This window comes from Neopelma chrysocephalum, unplaced genomic scaffold (assembly GCF_003984885.1).
Source record: "Neopelma chrysocephalum unplaced genomic scaffold, ASM398488v2 Primary Assembly neopelma1_66, whole genome shotgun sequence".
Taxonomy (NCBI): Eukaryota; Metazoa; Chordata; class Aves; order Passeriformes; family Pipridae; genus Neopelma; species Neopelma chrysocephalum.
In genome coordinates this window covers 10,073,768-10,083,018 of record NW_020897725.1, presented here as the reverse complement: position 1 = coordinate 10,083,018, position 9,251 = coordinate 10,073,768, and the positions used below count along the sequence as shown (strand labels likewise).

General features: G+C 44.4%; 1 protein-coding gene across 1 annotated transcript in view; it reads left to right on the top strand.

Annotated features, from left to right (window-relative positions):
* The first annotated feature begins 267 nt into the window (after positions 1–267).
* Positions 268–9,251, top strand: part of NDRG1 (N-myc downstream regulated 1) — a 40,506-nt gene continuing 31,522 nt past the window's right edge. Inside the window, exon 1 of the mRNA XM_027684434.1 lies at positions 268–337. The gene's annotated coding sequence lies outside the window, so the exon portion shown is untranslated. The remainder of the gene's footprint in view (positions 338–9,251) is intronic.

Below are 9,251 nucleotides of genomic sequence, written 5' to 3'. Positions count from 1 at the left end.
CTGCCCGGGAATGGGATGTCAGCGCTGAACCCTCTCTAGCCGGGCTGCGCGGCCAGGAAGGAGGGGAGAGCTGGGCTTGCAGCTAGGTGCCGGGGTTCCCGGCTGACATCCAGGGACCCCGTGCGCAGCGGGCACCCGGGGTGTAGCCGCCGCCGCCGCAATCCCCCGCGGCCGGCGGGGCAACCCCGGGGCCGGGCGGGCGGAGCCCCGGGACGGGCGGCGGTGGCGGCACCGCCCGGCGGGCGGAGCCCGGGCTATAAATCCGCCCCGCGGGCCCGGGCGGTGTCGGAGCGCGGTGGCGACAGCAGGCGGAGTAGGGACAGCAGGAGCGTGGCAGGTAGGGGAGGTCCTTCCATCCGTCTTTCTTTCTATCCATCCTTCCATCCGTTCGCCCGACCCGCGGACCTCGCGGTCCCCTCGAGCGCGCATCCTTGCATCACCCTCCTCCTTGTTCGCGGAACTAAATCCCTTTCCCGCTCCTTCGAGCAGGACTCTGCCAGCTGCAGGGGAGACGGATGGCTCTTAGCGGGGTGGTGGCTTGGAGGGGACCCCGGCCTTTCCCGGGAACGGGGGTGGCTGCGGGATGCTGCTGTCCAGGCTCCCGGGCAGCAGCGGGATGGGCTGGAAAACAGCTGTGTAGCCCAGACACATGCTTTCCCTACGGAAGTTGACCACTGATGATTGTTGCCTGAGTCTCTCTGCTCTCGCAGCTCTGTGCTGGGTTTTGAGCACGGGGCAGCCTTGACTGATGGTGTCCGGTCAGTTGTTTCAGTGGGGTTGTTGTCACCGTATGTGGCGACAGGCACAGTTTTGCCGCCCGTGCTTCCAGGCACCCCTCAGTTTAGAGCACTTCAGCGTAGTGTTTGCAGTGGAGGCACAGCCACACGCTGGGGCTGATGAAATAAGGGGTTTCACTTCTGCTAGGGAGAATGTTTTGGCTAATGCTTTTCATCATGCTATGGTTTTCCTATGAAACAGTTACAAGCTGCCATTACTCATTGTTTAACACAACGTTTTATAAAGACCACAGTGCCCGATTTGGCACCCCATCCCCAGAACAGGACTTCGGAGAGAACTATTTACCAGATGTGTTATTTTGATGACTTTTTTCCTCCTGTTTAAATAGGAACTGTATTCTGAACGTAGCAAATGCAGTTGTAGTGACATGGAAGAGTTCAAAGACAACCTGAAGCTTTCTGCCCACATTCTCTGTATGGTGTTTTGACTTCCTCTGGCTTTCTATCAAATTTTTTTCTGTGTGTCCAACTGTGTCAGAGATACATAGCTGCTGAAAAACTCACTGTTGAGAGCAAGCAATGGAAATAACCTGTAAACGGGAGCTAGCAACTGTTTCAGGTAAACATCTGAGAAGCCAGTCTTGCTGTTTTTAGTCTTGGCTCTCACAGGCATGATTTCCATAAAAAATTCAGCCAGTGGGATTAAGCTATGCACTTTGAACTTGACTCTGGAAACATGTTTGGTGGTTTTTTTTGTTTTTTTTTTTTTTTTTTCTTTTTTTAATTTTGTGCTCTTTTACTCGGAGTCTAATGCAGTTAGACATGGAAGGACTGTGTTTTTATCACAAGTATTTGAGTAAACAGCAGGCAGCTAGTGCTGTACGATGCCCTGCGCACAGCAAGAATTTAATGACTGTGGATGAAATAGTAAAACTCAGAAATAGATGCAGCAAAAATAGTGTTCCTTAAAGGCTTATGCAGTTCCCAGGGTATTAATGAGTCCTATGCTCTTGGAAAAAAAAATCATAAATGTGTTCAGGAGGAACTGGTGTGTGTTTTGACATGGAAAACACAGTGCAGTGAAAACAGGTTTTAGTGTAGTAATGAGACCCCTTAGGGTGTCTGTGGTTTCTATATCTAGTTGTTCAGTATAAACTGAACAGATGCCATGGCATAATGGTTTGGGAACCTGGAGGCCTCAACTTCTGCATCTGAGCTCCTTGTGCAGCAGACACCTGAATGGGCAGGACTTCAACCTTGAAAACTTTGAACCAGAATTTCTACAGCTAGTGAACTGAGAGATTATAAAAAGGTTTGAGTTGGAGGTATCCACAGCTTCTCTGGGCATCCTGTTTCAGTGCCTCACCACCTTCACAATGAAGAATTTCTTCCTAATATCTAACTTTAATTGACCTTCTTTCAGTTTAAAGCCATTCTGCCTTGTCCTGTCGCTATGTGCCCTTGTAAAAATATGAACTCATCCCTTGAAAATGGGCACTCTACAAATTGGCTGACCTGGCACCAGGCTGGGGCAGAGGGTCTGGAAGTCTTGACTAGCTCTGGTTTTCATCTGTTTCCCTTAGAAAGAAGGGTTTGTGTACTTATTTTCTACATTCATTCGCCTCTTCACCAAGGTGACGGCAAGATAGAGATGTCAAGGCATCAGGTGTCCATGGAATTAGGCAGCAGCCAAAGAAGTGTCACCTGCTGCTGAGAGAGGGCAGCCACATGCACTGCCTGTGTTTGGGAACCAGCACCACCAGAAAACAAGCTCTCAAGCTTTTCAGTTTTGGTCCTGCACAATGGCTTTTTTTTTTTGCCAAAACAAAAAAGAACACTAAAACTGTGACAGGTCATCTGGGTAGATTGTATGGATGCTCAGTGAAACCAGCAGGATTCTGCAATTGTCTTTACTCCTGTGGGAGGCACTCTGCTCTTTGAATTCCTTTTTGCACTATGACAGTTACATAGGGAGATTACAGTGCACCTTTTAGAACACTTTGGCATGGGTCCTTACAAGTAGTTATAAGGCAATTAAGTAATTTTCACTTGTAGTTCAGGTGGGATTAGCAGTGAACTGCTGTGAGAAAAATTCTTTGATTCAGATTTTTAAACCTAAGTGATTAATTTACTTGACTGAAGTGCAACATACATCTTCTCATGACCAGCTTAAGGGATTTTGGCAAACTTCTAACTTCCCACAGAAAATACTGTTTTTTCACTCAACCTCAGGAGAGCACAAAACATAGATGAGATATGTAATGAGACATTTCCTGCTTTTATTGTCTCAAAATAGACAAAGAGTGAAAGATAAAGAAGGGATGAAACTGGCTTGAAGCTCTTCAGAATGAAGACAAGTAGAAACTATGAAACTCAAAAATAACACAAATTCTAATTGTGTTGGATCAGCAGTGTTTACATCATGTGTACAACTGGAAGCTTGAGGCAGCAAAAGCCTGTTTGCTGTCAGGGAGAGCATTGCCTAGGAAAGCAATGGTCTCAATTGGTTCAGTCACAACAGGATGCAGCAAGACTATATATGACTTTCCCTACTTGCTCTGGTTTGGTCACCTGAAGGGAAAACCTTCTAAAAACCAGGAGATGCAACTTCTTGGTATTGAAAAGGATGAAATGCTGGTTCTGGAGATGAAGTATGAATTCCAGCTGACTTTTTACATCTAACTTTCATGTTGAGTCACAGCACCTGGAAATCTCAAGCAGAAGTATAGTGACTTTGTCCTGTCACTGTTTTGCTAAATAAATGGCATTGCATGTAGACTGCCTCTGGCTTCAGCTTCAGGTGGGAATTTGAATGTTTACCCTAATGCATGATGGTGATGCCCCTGCAGTCTTCTCAGTAAAGAACATCCCTGGACTGGTGGATGGGGAGTGATCTCCAGATGTCAGCAGGTCATTGTAAAATCATAGAAAGGCTTAGGTTAGAAGGGACCTTAAAGATCACCTAGTTCTAACCCCTCTGCTGTTGGCAGGGATGCCAGCCACTAGGTCAGGTTGCTCAGGTCCAGGAGCAGCAGTTACCCCTCTGCCCTCTATCAAAAGCTCTGTACCAAAAGTTGCAAGCAAATCAGTTGCTGCTGCTGAAAAGTCGGGGGAAATATTCTGCAACTGTTTCAAAGACTGGGAGTTAAGGAAATCCCATTTTAAGGGTTGGTGGTGTGTGTTGCTATGGATGACTAAAATCTGGGTTAGACCTCTTGGAAATCAATGGCTGTGAATGTAATGGCTATTGAACTTGGTGTTTCTCTCAAATGGAGGCAGCTTTTTTTTTTCCTATCCAGAGCCCTGGGTGACTTCAATGAGGCACAGTCAGCGGGAGGTAATCCCTACTGTTAATTTCCTTCGGCTATGAAGTTGGAGCTGTGAGGAACCATTCAGAGCTTCTCCTGAATATGTGTTCATGTATCACTGAAGTGTTATTATGACAAAATTTAACTCAGTACTGAGCATCCATGTGAATCAGTCATGTGAACCATTATATGGCATTTAATCCAGCACAGCAAGTGTGAAGTAGGGAAAAAAGTAAAACCTGAAATTATTGAAGTATCAAACTTGAATGTGTGAGCTCCTATGTTGAATGATGAGGGAAATGAGTTTTTACTTTTAGCTAAGGACTGCTGCAGGGTTAGGCCTGTTTTGTTTCCCAGCTGGCATGAGTGTTGCCTTTGGATAATGCTCAGCATTTTGTTGTCAGAGGGGTGTTCTCCATGCAGAGGTGCTCCATGGTGAGCTTGCTGATGCACAGCTGGACTGCCTATGCTGATGAAATTTTCCATAGATGTATCTGTTTGTACTAAGCAGGATGTATGTCAGTTTTGCTGCTCTTATTTTGTGTGGCTGATCACATTTCCTATGTTTCTTTTGGGTTTGGGGCTACTTCCTTTCAGTTAGTTGTCAAAATTTTAATACATCTTTTTTCATCTGTCGAGGTTTTTTCTCTTAGTAGCTGGAAGTTGGTCAATGCAGGTCTTCCTCTTCAAACACTGTTTTTAAAACTGGGTATTCACTACTTTTCCAAGCCTTTAACTGACTGCTTCCTGTCTGACCTAACTATAGCTCCAAATGTGTAGCTCTTTTAGCTTATTTTCTACCATGGATGTGTAACACCAGTCTACTGGTACTGTATGGATGATGTAGAAATTAATGGAAAGAGAAAACCTTAGGACTTAGTGCAGCATGAAAACCTAACTCATTGCAAAACAAATCTTTCCATGTGCTTTCAACACTCCCTTGGATTTGGTTATTTGTGTGGTTGACAGTCCTTACTGTTTCACCACTCTTAGGACTTGACTTTCTAAAAAATTCTGAATTTTAGGAAGAACAAAAGAAGTAATAAAGATACAAAACTGTAATAGCCCAGTGAAGACCCTGAAAGGGGAGGCACTGGTATTGAAAGCAAAAAAGTGTTGCGTTTACTGTTAGGCATAAGGTATAATGGAAAATAATAAGCAAAGTAGGATGCAACTTTTGAAGGAACTTTTATTTGTGTACACAGTAAACAGACATCCAGATGGGAAGTGCACTGTTAAAGGAAGGAAGAATTGCTCTTGCTGTGGGATTTTGGATTACTTCCTTCAGGAAGCTTGTGTGCACGTTGACAAACTAATTATGTCATTCTCCTGCTGGCATAGTTCTATAGTGCTCTTAACATACTTTTCATGAACTGTATGTAACATAACCCTCATAAATTTTAAGATGTATTTGCATCCTTGGACAAAGTTGTTACATACTGGCTTATGGGACTCGTCTATGCAACAGAAGCACTGCAGTTTTATGATGACCCTTTATATTATGACAAATTCAAAGTACTGTTCTCTTTTCCAGATGACTCAGTTTAAGAGCATCACATATTTTTTCCCATATGAAACACTGAATTTTATGAAATTGTATATAAAAGCTTATATGAAAGCTTGGACATGTAGAACTCCAACCCCTACTGTAAACATAGTCTGAAAAGTGATAATGAAGATCTCTGCCTGATGTAATAGGCACTAATTTGGAGAGTAGATAGGTAAGGCTTTGGAAAAAGTCAGCTGAGGATGGTGAATTGGTTTTTTGCCCACTTTGAAGGATTTTGAAAGGGCTTATTTTGAGAGGCAAGGAGTATTTTGGCACTGGACACTGCTGACTTAGGCACTCCCTCACCAGTCCCACCTGTTGTGATACAGGCTGTGTGCTCAGCCCTTGGGAGATCATATTGTATCTCAAGGTGCTGAGGCAATGGAAGACTGTTACACAAATCTAGTTTCAAGTAATTCACCATGTGAAAATGCTTAAATTCGGGTAATTTTATAAAGGATTTTTCCTGAGAAGAATGAAAGATGTGTCCTTAATGCAATGGCCATCTGTGCAAAGTTTGAGTCCAGATTAAGCTCTAGAAGGCTAAAGTTCATCTAGAAAAGGGGAATGATGGCTCACAGGAACAGAATATCTATAAATTATACTTTTCTCCTCAACAAACAAACAAACCCTCATACACTCATCATGGAAAACTTCAGGCCAGACATTTTGGCAGGGGTTAGAAAGAAAACTTGTAACAACAACGAGCAAGCATTTTTAAAAGGTAGTAGAACAAGTCTTATACATAGTCATAAGCTGTAACCCATATTGCATGACCTCATGAATAAATGTAAATTAAGAAACATCATCAACATTAGCTGCAATGTTTTGTAATTTAAGTCCTCATCTCTGCAACATCATGTGAAAATGCAAAACATACAAAAAGAACCCACTATATTCTTGTAAGGGTGCAACCTAGAGAGCCAGACAGCATTCCTTATCTCTGAGGATATTGTAGGCCTGTCCCTTCTGGAATAATCTTAGTATGTTTTTCCTCTAACTTTGACAGAACCACCCACTTGTTGGAGCGGCTGCAGCTGGGCAGCAGCTATGAACTATTAAAGCATGGCAGATTGAGAATAGGAGGGGGCAGGGAGCATGTCCTGACACTGGTGAGCTGCAGGAACAATAGCTTGTTTCTTGTCTGTTTAGACTGCAATCTTTGTGGCAGAAGCTGTCTCTTCCACGTTATGAAATGCCTAATCCATCTTTGCAGTATATGTTGTTTAATCTGCCTGCAAAGCCCAGCCTAGCACTCAGGTGCACAGCAGGTGCCAGGTCCTGTACCAGTGCGTCACCTTTAATCTTTGCCTCAGACCTTTGCGCACAGTCAGCTGGAGGAGGAGTGGGACGGATGTAGAGGAGGGTGTTGGGAGGATGCTGGGGCAGTAGAAGGAGACAGGCTGGCTGGAGAGGTGTGTGAGGAAATGCAGCCTGGGAAAACAGCTGATTGCTCTTCACCCTTTCCACCCTGCAGTGCTGCCACTCACAGCCTGGAGTCCTTTAAAGGTAAAGGACAATGTTGGCACCCCTGCCAATGGGCATAATGTGTTTGCAAATAGACTTAGGCTGCTGCTCAGATGCAGGATTTCTTAGGAAAGCCCTGGGTTTCCCTACCTCCTTTCTGAGCCTTTGCCCTCTGCAAGGACAGTTTGCCACCAGTGCATGGTGGCTGCTTGAGGAGGGAAATTGGGCTAATGGCACTCATCATAACCAGGGAGATGTGGTAATCACAAGGATTTTTCATAGAATCCTAGAGTAGTCTGGGTTGGAAGGGACCTTAAAGATCATCTAACCCCCAAGCCAAGGGCAGGGACACCTTCCATTACATCAGATTGCTCAAAGAGCTATCCAGCCTGGCCTTGATAATTTTTAATCTCTTTAAAGGAACTTTACCATTATTAGAGATACCTCTGTGACAACCGGTTGTGTGGCCAGGAACATTTTCAAGTTCCAGATGCTAAAGAAAACTGCATTTCAGAGAACTTTGTTAGGGTTTGTAATCTATCCCTCATGGAGTTGTGATATTATAGCATAGGTAGTATTAGGGATTGCTACAATAGGAAAAAGCCCTAAGACATTGCAAGGCTTTCCATTTCCCTGCCAGCTAGGAAAAGAATAGCTGCTCATTATATTGGCAGGGGGTACACAACAGGGGTGTCCATCATGGGGCAATGGGGACAGCAGGCGTGTCCTTTGGCTAGCACACCAACCCTTCCCACAACCACTTTCTGCTCCTGTGGAGCATGGGAGGACCTCGAGCTTTCTAAGGAACACACTTCACTGCATCCCACAGTAGGAGGATTGTGCAAGCTGCATTGCAACAGTTTTCTTGCTCAACATCTGCAGGGTAGACAGAAGAGCTGCTTCCAGCTCCCTGTGTTTTGATGCTGCTCTCAATGTGCAGCTGCCAGTGAGGTTTGTGTGTGTGGAGAGTGACCAGCCCCTGGTCTGGAGGAACTGGTAGTTTCAAGGCTGTGTTTGATCCCAGAGCAATCACAGCTGAGCAGCTCTGTGTCCATCAGGCACTGGAACCAGTCGCATGAGTGAAAACCAGCCAGAGGAGAAGGGCTGGAGTCAAGCCTGGAGATCTCATCTCTCTAACTGCAGCAGTGTGCCACAGCCAGAAGCAAGTGGGGCTGGGGGAGATGCTGTGGCCCCCCATCTGTGCCTTGCTGGTGGGTCAGCTGCTGGCTCTGTCCCTGCAGCTGTCTCCATGTGGCTTCACCCAGCTGTTACTTGGCACAGGGCTCGAGTTCTTGGTTGAAATGTTTTGGTTTCCTAATCAGGTTGATTAGCACATAGCATAAGTCTGAACTTAAAAATGGCTAAAACTTAAGGCCCTTCTTGGTTTTTTGACTTTGAAAAAATCACTGTTATGCTACATTATGCTGCTAACAACCCATGTTTTGTTTTGGTTTTTTTTCTTGGATTCCAGCTCTTATTTTCAACTAGAGCCTTCACAAAAGCATGCTGGTAGAGTAGCTCAAAAAGGGCGTTGAAAGAAAATAAAAGCAAATTGATTAGAAAAAAATAATGAAATTGAGTATCAGCAGTGTGCTGTACTTGAAGAGGGCTGGGTGATGGTGGCTGACAGGGCATCTGTGAACCAGAGACCACCAGGCAGTGTAGCTGTTTCTGTTACCTGATATTATTTGATTTAATGCTTTGGCTCCTGACCTTTTTCTCATTTGAAACTTCAGGTTATTTAAGGGTTCTGCTTCCCAGCTTTGTTTGTTATCTTTTGTTCTCAGTTTATTAACTTTTAGTTGCAAATTGAGACAATGTGTAACTGGAGGCTAAGGAAACCCAGAGAGTCACAGGTAGTTGAGTGCCTTCAACTTTTGACACTTCCTGCTCAAACTGTTTAGTCAGATGCTACTTAACTGTCAGAAATCATCTGCCTTTTTTTAAAGGGAAGGAACTGCTATAAAACCTCTTTCATGATTTATTGTGTGGAACAGTGTCAGAGAAAATCAGTAACTGTACACAAAGAACCTCGTGATACCAGCGCCTGTAACAAAGAGTAGTTTAAACAGGGCAGAGTGTGGGCAGATGCTTATGCATGAATTGTTTTGAATGCTTGCAAAGGAATAATTTTCAAATGGTTCACAAACAGGAAGATTAAATTTGTCAAATTTGTTGTAGAACATCTGA